This window comes from Hemitrygon akajei, chromosome 9 (assembly GCF_048418815.1).
Source record: "Hemitrygon akajei chromosome 9, sHemAka1.3, whole genome shotgun sequence".
NCBI lineage: Eukaryota > Metazoa > Chordata > Chondrichthyes > Myliobatiformes > Dasyatidae > Hemitrygon > Hemitrygon akajei.
The window spans coordinates 60,918,953-60,931,598 of NC_133132.1; the positions used below are offsets into that span (position 1 = coordinate 60,918,953).

General features: G+C 44.1%; 1 long non-coding RNA gene across 1 annotated transcript in view; it reads left to right on the forward strand.

Annotated features, from left to right (window-relative positions):
• The first annotated feature begins 252 nt into the window (after positions 1-252).
• The window catches only part of LOC140733153 (uncharacterized), a 149,915-nt gene continuing 137,521 nt past the window's right edge, over positions 253-12,646 (forward strand). Inside the window, exon 1 of the long non-coding RNA XR_012100233.1 lies at positions 253-330. This is a non-coding gene — a long non-coding RNA (uncharacterized lncRNA). The remainder of the gene's footprint in view (positions 331-12,646) is intronic.

Here is a 12,646-nt window from a genome sequence, read left to right on the forward strand (position 1 = left end):
CAGTGGGTCAGAGCCTTGCATCTCTGGATCCTGAATCTTATTACCTCCATCCTGAGACTGCAAACTGACCTGGTATTCTATTGGAATGAGAAGTGAGTTGAAAAGACGGCGGTTTGGTTCAGGAGGAGCTGGTTTTGAATTTGACTTGCCTTGTTAACAATGCCTCGCTAAACCCCACTGCATACTGACACAGAGGCCAAACGAAACACCAGTGCTCTCTGCCTGACAGCCGAGCTGATTTGAACCGGAAAAGGAATGATCAAGGTCAGCTTTGGACTCTCCTCCGACACGGATCATCTTTTATCATCGGTCTCTTGGCCCTGGCTCCGGGTAAGCCTCTTAACATCTCATCCACTCCCTTCAGTAGATCAAAGCCTCCTGATTTACTTTCTGATCGTCATCAGTCAATTAGACAGATTAGTATCAAATGCAGCTTTGAAGTGCAGCTGGGTGTCACAATAAAGGCCCAGTTTGAGAGTGGGCCCAATGAGGTCCTCTCCGAGCTGTGGTATTCTGTACCTTTTGTCTCGTCAACTGGGAGGCTCTGAGTGTTAATTACATGCTGCTTTACAAATGATGTGGGCTGGAACACCTGTAAAATACAATATTCTCAAAGACTGATTAAGCCCTATTAGTGAGGCTCCTGAAACCAGGGTCTAACTTCACAGGCTAAGCACCAGGGCTATCTGCGTCTCTTTATGACACTGTGGAAGACTGAGTAGAGACCTGAAAGAGGAATATGTTTTGAATAACTAACACCAGATGCTGGAAATCCAAGGCAACACACACAAAGTGCTGAAGGAACTCAGCAGGCGAGGCAGCATCTATGGAAAAGAATGAACAATTGATGGCTCAGGCCGAGACCCCTCATCAGGACTCACAGGTCCTGATCAAGGGTCTTGGCCTGAAACATTGACTGTTTATTCCTTTCTATAGAAGCTGCCCGGCCTGCTGAGTTCCTTCAGCATTTTGTGTGTGTTACCCCATATGCATAGAATAGGTAGGAAGAAACTTTTCCCCAAAGAGATACCCTAAGCTAAAGGACATAGATCATAGAATAGTACAGCACAGGAACAAGTCCTGTGGCCCACCATGTTTGTGCTGAAGATAATGCCAATTTAAACTGCACATCTGCCTGCACAAGACCCACATTCCTCTGTGCCCTGCTGTTCATGTGTCTGTCTCAACATCTCTTAATCATTGCGGTTGTACCCTGCTTTCACCTTTCCCTCTGGCAATACATTCCAGGGACCTACCACTCTCTGTGTAACAAATGTCATGTGCATCTCCTTTAAACACCTCACTTTAAAGTTACGTCTTCTAGTAGGTAACATTTCCACTCTGAGAACAAGGCTATCTGTGCCACTCATAATTTTATAAATTTCTTTCGGCTCTCCCCTCAGACTCTGATGGTTCAGAAAGAAACGACCCAATTTTGTCTGCCCTCTCGTTACTGCTAATACTCTCTCTTCTACACTCTCTCTGAACTCTCCACATCCCTCCTGCAAAGGGGTGAACAGATATGCATACAAGAATCCAGAAATGGCCTAACCAAAGTTTTACACAGCTTCAACAAAACTTCCTGAATTAACTACTCAGCACGTTGATAAATGAAGGCTCCTGTTTTATCACCTTATCTGCTCATTGTTTCTGGGAATTATGGGCCTGCACTCCAAGATAAAGAGTAAGATGTTTAGCAGGGGTCTGAGGAAGAATATTTTTACTCAATAGGAGTTTGGAATTTCAAACGCTCTGCCCGAGAGGACGTGAGAGTATAAACTCTCACAACATTTAAGTAGTATTGGGATGAGAACTTAAAATGTCAATATGGTCCAAGTGCTGGTAAATTGGATCAGTACTTGATGGCTTAAATGGATATAGTGGCCAGAGGGTCTGCTTCTGTGCACGAATGTCTCATTTAGTCAAGTCTGTGGAGTTATCTGACCCATGTCATCTTTGCCATCGCTCAGAAAAAGTCCATTAGTTCAATTCCTCACATTTTCCCCAAAACTTATTCCCTCCCACAGTCTCATCATCTCTCTGTAACAGGGATCACTAAAGGCTGCAAAATTTCAAGTCAATGAAGCACTTTTTGTAATCACACCTGCTCAACGTTCTTTCCACCTTGATTCTCCCTCACACCAAATGTCCATCTTCCACCTGGAAAAACTTCAATGCCTCAGCTGCAGAGGTTTCTAAAGACTGATTGCCTTCTGAGAGAAGTTTCCTCTCCTCTCCATCTTAAATAGATAAATTAGTTTATTATTGTCACCTCCACTGAGATACCGAGAAAAACTTTGTTTTGCATCTGATCCATTAGTTCATCAGAGGCATTGCAAGGGAAAGCGATAACAGAACACAGAATAAACTGTTACAGAGAACATGCAGAGCAGGCAGACAATGAGATGCAGTCAGAAGTCTATCTTATTGTACTAGGGGACAGTTCAATAGTCTTATGACATCAGGATAGAAGCTGTTCTTGAGCCAGTGATACATACTTCCAGGCTTTTGCACCTTCTGCCCGAGCAGAGAGAATGTCTGAGAGGTCTTTGATAATGTTTGCCGTATTTCCGAGGTAGTGAGAAATATATATAAGAGTCCATGGAGGGGAGGCTGGTTTCTGTGATGTGCTAAGCTGTATTTGCAATTCTCCGCAGTTCCCCGTGGTTCCAGACAAAGCAGTTACCATACCAAGCCACGAACTATTCGGACAGGATGCTTTCTGTGGTGCATCTGTAAAGTGTGTGAGGGTCAAAGGGAACGTGCTAAAGTTCATTTACCTCGTGAGCAAGTAGATGTACTTGTTTGCCTTTTTGGCATGACATGTAGTGATCTAGGAATAATGGTGCATAGTTCCCTGAAGGTGGAATCTCATGTGGATAGGGTGGTGAAGAAAGCTTTTGTTATGCTGGCCTTTATAAATCAAAGCATTGAGTATAGGAATTGGGATGTAATGGTAAAATTTTTTGGAGCGTAGAAGGTTGAGGGGGGACTTGATAGAGGTATTTAAAATTATGAGGGGGATAGATAGAGTTGACGTGGATAGGCTTTTTCCATTGAGAGTAGGGGAGATTCAAACAAGAGGACGTGAGTTGTGAGTTAAGGGGCAAAAGTTTAGGGGTAACGCAAGAGGGAACTTCTTTACTCAGAGAGTGGTAGCTGTGTGGAACGAGCTTCCAGTAGAAGTGGTAGAGGCAGGTTTGATTTTGTCATTTAAAAAAAAATTGGATAGGTATATGGACAGGAAAGGAATGTAGGGTTATGGGCTGAGTACAGGTAGGTGGGACTAGGTGAGAGTAAGCGTTTGGCATGGACTAGAAGGGCCAAGATGGCCTGTTTCCGTGCTGTAATTGTTATATGGTTATATCTATATGGATGGATCAGAACAGCCTATTGGTGGTGTTTAATCCTAGAAACCTGAAGCTTTCAACCTTGTCGTCCTCAACTCTGTTGACGTGAACAGGAGACCCTGATTCTGAAACTGTGCAATTGTCACTCTGACCATGGTAAGCATCTTCTCCATATCCATTCTATCCAATCACACAGAGTCTTATAATACTCCCCCTTTTTTTTAAACTTCGGTGATTTTGGAAAATACAGTTCTTTTCATAGTGTCTCAGGAAGAAGACATCCATCAACAGGGCCCCCATGGTCTGGCCCATGCCCTCTTCTTGCTGCTGCCCACAAGAGCCTCAAGACCCACATATCAAGGTTTAACAGCAATTCCTTCCCCACTGCCATCAAATTCTTGAGCCAACCTGAAAATGCCTAATTATGTCTTAGACTGTGTATCAGTTCCTCGTTCTCAATATTAGAGTCCTTGTGCTTATTTTGTTGTATAATTTATGTTTAACTCAGGTTTATAATTTGTATGGTGCTGCAGCTACAAAAAGCTGGCATATCTACTCTGTGTATGTATGCCTGCGACCATAAACTTGTATTATAAATTTGGAATATCAAGTCCTTTATCTCTGCAATTAGCACAGTGAATCTTCTCTGAACTGCCTCTAGTGCAAGTGTTGTTGTTCCTTTCCATGCCTTGTGGCGTATCGGGCAGCAATCTTGCCGTTTCTTTAGCACTTGTCTGGTTTTTGTGAGGCCGAGTTGCTAGCTAAATGCTCAACGCAACACAGATGGAAAGCATCCATTGAGCCCGCCAGATTCAAAACCAGGACTATTTGCCTCAAAGTCCAGAGCAGAGGCCACTATACCAATGGCCGGCTACCAGTGCAAGTGTATCTCTCCTTAATTAAGGACACATAGCTGTGCAGTCTACTTCACCAGCATCATGTAGAGTTGTGGTGAGGTGTGCCAACTTTTGAACATCATCCTTTATCATGTAAGTTGTTTTTGCCACATTGGCCTTCATAAATCAGGAGATGGGATGTTATGTTGAAGTTGCATAAGACATTGGTGAAATCTAATTTGAAGTATGTGTGTAATTCCAATCACCTACTGATGCACCATCAATAACTCTCGGAGACGTGAGGCGAGATATAGGCTTTTATTGTCTGGAAGAAAGAACAAGCAGCAAGTGACCACCACACAACATCCTGGAGACTGAGGAAGGGGCTGTGCCTCCAATCGCCTTTATACCGGGGTCTATGGGAGGAGCCACAGGAGCAGTCAGTGGGGGGGCGTGTCCAGACAGGTATATGTAGTTCACCACACCTACATACAGGAAAGATGTAAATAAGTTTGAAAGAGTACAGAGAAAATTTACAAGGATGTTGGCAGGTCAGGAGGACCTGAGTTATAGGAAAGACTGAATACCATAAAATCATAAGGCCATAAGATATAGGAGCAGAAGTAGGCCATTCAGCCCATCAAGTCTGCCCCGCCATTCAATCATGGGCTGATCCAATTCTTCCAGTCATCCCCACTCCCCTGCCTTCACCCCATACCCTTTGATGCCCTGGCTAATCAAGAACCTATCTATCTCTGTCTCAAATGCACCCACTGACTTGGCCTCCACAGCCACTTGTGGCAACAAATTCCACAGATTTATCGCCCTCTGACTGAAGTCATTTCTCCACATCTCTGTTCTAAATCGAGCTCTTTCAATCCTGAAATCATGCCCTCTTGTCCTAGAATCCCCTACCGTGGGAAATAACTTTGCCATATCTAACCTGTTCAGGCTTTTTAACATTCGGAATGTTTCTATGAGATTCCCCCTCATTCTCCTGAACTCCAGGGAATACAGCCCAAGAGCTGCCAGACATTCCTCATTAAGTACCCCTTTCATTCCTGGAATCATTCTTGTGAATCTTCTCTGAACCCCTCTCCAATGTCAGTATATCCTTTCAAAAATAATGAGCCCAAAACTGCACATAATACTCCAACTGAGGTCTCACAAGTACCTTATAGAGCCTCAACATCACACCCTGCTCTTATATTCTATACCTCTAGAAATGAATGCCAGCATTGCATTCTCCTTCTTCATCACCGACTCAACCTGGAGGTTAACCTTTAAGGTATCCTGCACAAGGACTCCCAACTCCCTTTGATCTCTGCATTTTGAATTCTTTCCCCATCTAAATAATAGTCTGCCCGTTTAATTCTTCCACCAAAGTGCATGACCATACACTTTCCAACATTGTATTTCATTTGCCACTTCTTTGCCCATTCCCCTAAACTATCTAAGTCTCTCTGCAGGCTCTCTGTTTCCTCAACACTACCCGCTCCTTCACCTATCTTTGTATCACTGGCAAAGTTAGCCTCAAATCTGTTAACCCCATAGTCCAAATCATTGACATACATTGTAAAAAGCAGCGGTCCCAACATCGACCCCTGTGGAACTCCACTGGTAACCGGCAGCCAGCCAGAATAGGATCCCTTTATTCCCACTCTGTTTTCTGCCAATCAGCCAATGCTCCACCCATGCTAGTAACTTCCCTGTAATTCTGTGGGCTCTTATCTTGCTAAGCAGCCTCAGGTGCGTCAAAGGCCTTCTGAAAATCCAAGTATACCACGTCTACTGCATCTCCTTTGTCTACCCTGCTTGTAATTTCCTCAAAAAATTGCAGTAGGTTAATCAGGCAGGAATGTTCTTTCAGAAAACCATGCTGGCTTTGATCTATCTTATCATGTGCCTCCAGCACTCTGTAATCTCATCCCTAACAATCAATACCAACAATTTCCCAACCACTGATGTCAGGCTAACAGGTCTATTGTTTCCTTTCTGCTGCCTCCCACCCTTCTTAAATAGCGGAGTAACATTTGCAATTTTCCAGTCATCCGCTATAATGCCAGAATCTATCGATTTCTCAAAGATCAGTGTTAATGCCTCTGCAATCTCTCCAGCTATTTCATTCAGAACCCGAGGATGCATTCCATCAGGTCCAGGAGATTTATCCACCCTCAGGCCATTAAGCTTCCTGAGCGCCTGTCAGTTGTAATTTTCACTGCACATACGTCACTTCCCTGACACTCTTGAATGTCCAGTATACTTCAGACGTCTTCCACTGTGAAGACTGATGCAAAATACACATTCAGTTCCTCTGCCATCTCTGCATCTCTCATTACAATATCTCCAGCATCATTTTCTATTGGTCCTATATCTACACTCAACTCTCTTTTACCCTTTATATACTTAAAAAACCTTTTAGTATCTTCTTTGATATTAGTCGCCAGCTTCCTTTCATAATTCATCTTTTCCTTCCTGATGGCCTTCTTTGTTTCTTCTGTGAGTTTTTAAAAGCTTCCCAATCTCTATCTTTGGCTTTGGCTTTGGCTTCCTTGTATTCCTTGTATGCCCTGTCTTTTGCTTTTACTTCAGCTCTGACTTCACTTGTCAGCCACGGTAGTGTCCTTCCATTTGAAAATTTCCTCTTATTTGGAATATATCTGCTTACGCTTCCCTCATTTTTCGCAGAAACTCCAGCCATTGCTGCTCTGCTGACTTTCCTGCTAGTGTCCCTTTCCTTCTCATGCCATTGTAATTTCCTTTATTGCACTGAAACACTGCCACGTTGGAATTTGGTTTCTCCATTCTCAAATTTCAATGTGAAGTTGATCATATTGTGATCACTGTTCCGCAAGGGTTCCTTAACCTTAAGCTCTTATCAGCTCCGGATCATTGCACAACAGCCGATCCCCTGGCGGACTCAACAACAAGCTGTTCTAAAAAGCCATTCCTTAGATATTCTACAAATTCTCTCTCTTGAGGTCCAGTACTGGCCTGGTTTTCCCAGTCCACTTTCATGTTAAAATCCCCAACGATCATCATGACATTGCCCTTCTGACACGTCTTTTCCATCTCCTGCTGTAATTAGTAATCCACATCCGGGCTGCTGTTTGGAGGCCTGTATACAACTGCCATTAGGGTCCTTTTACCCTTGTCATTTCTTAACTCAACCCATAGAGACTCTGCACCTTTCAATCCTATGTCATACCTTTCTGATGATTTAATATTATATCTTATACACAGAGCCACACCACTCCCTCTGCCTACTATCTTTTTGATACACCATATATCCTTGGACGTTCAGCTCCCAATGGCAGCCATCCTTTGGTCAAGTTTCAGAGATGGCCGCGACATCATACTTGTCAATCTGTAGCTGAATTTCAAGATCGTCCATTTTATTTCTTATGCTGTGTGCATTCAAGTATAACACTTTCAGTCCAGTATTTGTTGCTTTCTGTTTTAACTGCACCATGCCTCTATTGCCCTGTAACTCATCCCACAGGTTGTGATTATGCCTCATCTCTTGTCTGTCCTTTCTATCATTTCTGTTGACACTAACTTTGATTTATTTCTGTTTTCCCCTTCCTCAGCCCTATCACTCTGGTTCCCATCCCCCTGCCGAAACTCTCCCTAACATACATAAGGACTTTATTCCTTGGAACATGAAAGTTTGAGAGGAGATTTGATAGAGTTATACAAAATTATGAGTGGTATAGATAGAGTAAATCCAAGCAGGCTTTTTCCCCAGGGGTTGAGGGGGGGGGGACTACAACCAGAGGTCATGGGTTAAGGGTGAAAGGTGAGAAGTTTAAGGAGAACATGAGGAGAGACTTCTTCACTCAGAGGGTCACGAGAGTGTTGAATGAGCTGCCCGCACAAGTGGTGCATGCAAGCTCGAGTTAAACATTTAAGAAAGTCTGGATAGGGACATGGGTTTAGGGGTATGGAGGGTGTGGTCCTGTTGCAGGTCGATGGGAGAAGGCAGTTTAAATGGTCAGGCACAGACTAGATGGGCCTGCTTCTGTGCTGTACTTTTCGATGACTCTACAAGTTGCTCTTTTATTGTCATATGTACCCAGGTAGAATGATAAACTTTAATTTGCATTCCATCCATATAGATAATTTCATTGCATCAGTACATTAAGGTAGCACAAGGGAAAATTGTTACAGTTACAGAGAAAGGGCAGGCAGACAATAAGGCTCAAAATCATAACAAGGTAGATTGTGTGGTCAAGTCTATCTTATTGTGTCAGGAGACCATGCAATAATCTTACAACAATGCGCCTGGTGGATGGTGTGTTGGCCTTCATTAGTTGGGGGATTGAGTTAAGAGCTATGTGGTAATGTTGCAGCTCAACACTCAGTGGCCAGCTCGTTAGGTACCTCCTATACCTGCCGCTGAGTGTATGACTGTGATCCTCTGCTCCTGTAACACCTCCACTTCAAGGATCAGTATGTTGTGCTGTCAGAGATGCTCGTCTGCACGCCACTATTGTAACATCTGGTTATTTGAGTTACTGTTGCCATCCTGTCAGCTTGAACCAGTAAGGCTGCTCTTCTCTGCTCCCTCTTCATTAACAAGGCATTTTCACCCACAGATCTGCTGCTCACTGGATGCTTTTTTTTGTTTTTTGCACCATTCTCTGTGAGGTCCATGAAAGCCTCAGGAAATCAGCAGTTTCTGAGATATTCAAACCACCCCTTCTGCCACTAACAATCATTCCATGGCCAACGCTCCTTAGGTCATATTTCAATAGTTTTAATAGTTCCATTTAATATCAGAGAAATGTATACAATATACGTTTTGCAATTCTTGTTCTTCACAGATATCCACAAAAGCAGAAGAGTGCCCCAAAGGCTGAGTGACAGCTAAAACTCTAAAGCCCCCCCCACTTTGCCTCCCAACACACAACCAGCAGCAAAGCAACGACCCTCCCACCCCTCCCACTTCCACAAAAAAGCATGAGCATCACCCACCCACCAAGCAAGCAATAGCAAAGCCGCCAAAAAGACAACAACTAATCATTCACTCGACAATTCGACGTACCACTGGCTCTCTCGCTCTCCCCAATAAAGAGAAAAAGAGGTGCCCCCCCCTTTCACCGCGAGAGAGGAGACATAAAACAATTTGTTGTTTTGCGATGATAAAGTTGGTTGCGTCACTTTCTTTTCCTGGGTTCTTCGACACAAGGATTGGCAACAAAATCTCCTGCACCAGTGAGAGAGAGAGAGAGCACAATTCGCCAAGTACAGGGCATCCGACAGCTGATCTGCTGCTCCCAATGTTCCATTTTCTCCTGCAGCCAGGTAGGTGGTACTGGCATAGAATCAGCCCATCCACAGGGCCACGAGACCTTTGGAACTCTGAAGGCGCGTCCTTGGGATTTCGAAAAGCAGCCGGTTGTGAGCCCCCAGGAGTGGATCCCACACCGCAAAGAATCAAAGTCTGATTGTAACTCCAGGCCAGGGTCTCTGACAGAACCCCATCCATCCTGAAAATGATTGAGACATCAAAGGCAGAAATTAAGCTGTTCCTGCAGATGGGCTCAAAGGAGTCACTGCTGAGTGCCATCGTAACTCCACCCCACACTCTTTTTATCCAAATCTCATCCCAATTCTATTGTTTGGTCTGAGTAACAACCGAACCTCTTGACCATGTCAGCATGCTTTAACACATTAAGTTGTTGCCACATGTTTGTTTCATTAGGTATTTGCATAAATGAGCAGGTGTATCTAATGAAGTGGCCACTGAGAGTCTAAAACTCTAGTTAAACCACACTTGGAGTATTGTTTTCAGTTTAAATTACCTCATTATAGGAAGGATGAAGAAGATTTAGAGAGGGTGCAGAGGAGATTTACCAGGACTGTACCTGGAACACAGGGCATGTCTTATGAGGAAAGGTTGAGCAAGCTAGGCCTTTTCTCCTTCGAGGTTAAAAGTCTGATGCAGCATATGGGCCGAAGGGTCTGTATTGTTCTATGTTGTTAAAACAAATGTTTTCCACAGAGAGTGGAAGGGGTCTGAAGTGTATTGCCAGCAGTGTGACAGAGGAAGGTCTGAAAGGAATATTTACGAATATGTAGATAGGCTCATGAGCTGACAGTGAATGGAGGGGGAAAGGCCATATGTAGGCCGACGGGATTAGTTTTAATTAGCATCATGATCAATGCAGACTTTGTACGGTGAAGGTCCTATTCTTGTACTATTTTATGTTTTATATTCTATTTTCTGTGTTCTGAATTTCTGCAGGCTAGTATAGGCTCAGCGGGCTGACTGGCTCCTATGGTGTCAGAATTATTAGAGCCTGTAGCTGTCTGAATTTCTTGGATCACTTGCTACAACATGTTGGAGATTAATTTCCATTTCCAGACAATCTGGGGAAATTGTTGGAAGGCTGTCATCCCTAAAGCCAATGGATTATCAGATTTTCTCTTCGCGTAATTGCAACCCTCCTCTCCTCTTCGTACAACAACTCAGCCCCTTGCACCCTGTCTGAACTCAGAGGTGGACTTTACAGGAAGAGTAAAGTTTAAGAGCAGTGTTTTGATCTCTGTTCCCAGGCAGCTTAGCTGTCAGGTCGAATGAGGATCTGACAAGATCAGTTGCAGTGGAAGCGCGAGGGGCACGAAGGGTGAAATTGATCAAGGTAGCTGGGGAATTACAGTGTTTATCATGCTAGTCCAAATGCCGAAGTGTAGAGGGCATGCATTCAAGATGAGAGGGGCTACGTTTCAGGGAAATATGCGGGGCAAGCTTCTTCTACACAGAGAGTGGTGGCTGCCTGGAATGCCGTGCCAGGGGTCCTGATGGGCCAAGTACAATAGGGGTGCTCAACAGGCTGTTAGATAGGCAAATGAATGTGCAGAGAATGGACATATATCGGCATCGTACAGGCAGGAGGGATCGGTTTAGTTAGACAATTAATTACTAATTTATTTCATTCAACACAGCATCGTGGGGCCTGTTCCTGTGCTGAATTGTTGTATGTTCTGTGTACTGTGTCCTTTCACACAGGACCAGGAGACACTATAAATGCATCAGTTTTTGGCTTTTTGGCTTATTGTGAGCCCAACAATTTGTGCAAAAGCATAATGTGTGTGTGTGTGTGTGTGTGTGTGTGTGTGTGTGTGTGTGTGTGTGTGTGTGTGTGTGTGTGTGTGTGTGTGTGTGTGTGTGTGTGTGTGTGTGTGTGTGTGTGTGTGTGTGTGTGTGTGTCTCTCTCTCTCTCTCTCTCTCTCTCTCTCTCAGTGAACCTTCTCACCACCACCCTCTGTTCCTCCTTACACTGGCCATCTCACCTCTCCACTCTCAGTCCTTTTGCAGCGTTTCAGCCCAATGTGTTACCAGTTCTCTTCATCTCAGATGCTGCTCGACCCACTGAGTTCCTCCAGCAGATTGTGCGCTGCTCCAGATCCCGGTGTCTGCCTTCTCTTGTGTCTCCTCTCCCATTGGCCTCAAGCTGTACAGTTGGTCTGAGCCACCTGGTCTCAGGTTAAGTACAACCAGAGTCAGAGTCTTTCAGCACAGAAACAGGCCCTTCAGTGCATGGGTAGCCCAGACAAAGAGTCTGAACCCGGAACATTGATTTTCACTTTTCCTCCAGAGATGCTGCTTGACCTGCCGAGTTCTTCCAGAATATTGTGCGTTTCTTCAGCCCAACATGCACGTACCAACTATCTTTGTCCACCATCACTCGTCACATTTCCCCATGTTAGGATCATATCCTTCCTATGCCTTTCTTACTCAAGTGCCTGTCCTGTCCAAATACCTCCGCAGTGCTAAAGTGTATCTGATTCTCCACCTCCTCAAGGAGCAAGAACCAGGTGTCACCTGCATTAAAAATCCTACCCCTAATACCTCTTTTTAAATCTCATGGAGTTATACAGCAAAGGTCCTTTGGCCCAACTCATCCATGTCAATCAAGATGTCTTCCTGTGTTGGTTCCATTCTGCTTGCATTTGACCCCCTATTCCTTTAAATTTTCCTATTCATGAACCTGTCCAAATGTCTTTTGGAGACATAAAATACTGCAGATGGTGAAATATGGAGCTAAAAACAAACTGTTGAACAAACTCATTAGATCAGGCTGAATCTATGGGGGCAGGCGGTTGGTAAGGGTTAAGAACCTTCATCTGAACTAACTTTTAAAATGCCTCTCTGTAAAATTGTGCATGCCTCTACAACTTCTAGTGGCTGCTCATTCCATTGATCTTCTGTGTTGAAAACCCAACTCTCGGGTCCCCTTTACCGTAAATCTTTCCCCTCTCACCTTAAACCGATGCCCAATTATTTTAAACTCCCCTCCCTCTCTATACAATTGGAATCCACTAGGTCACTGAAACAGGACAGTAAATCCCTTCATCACAGCAACAAGACAGATGTAAAACAGGTAAACACACACCAGCAGATATGACACTACCCAATTACAGCCGTAGAACAGCAAGTTACAACAGCAATCC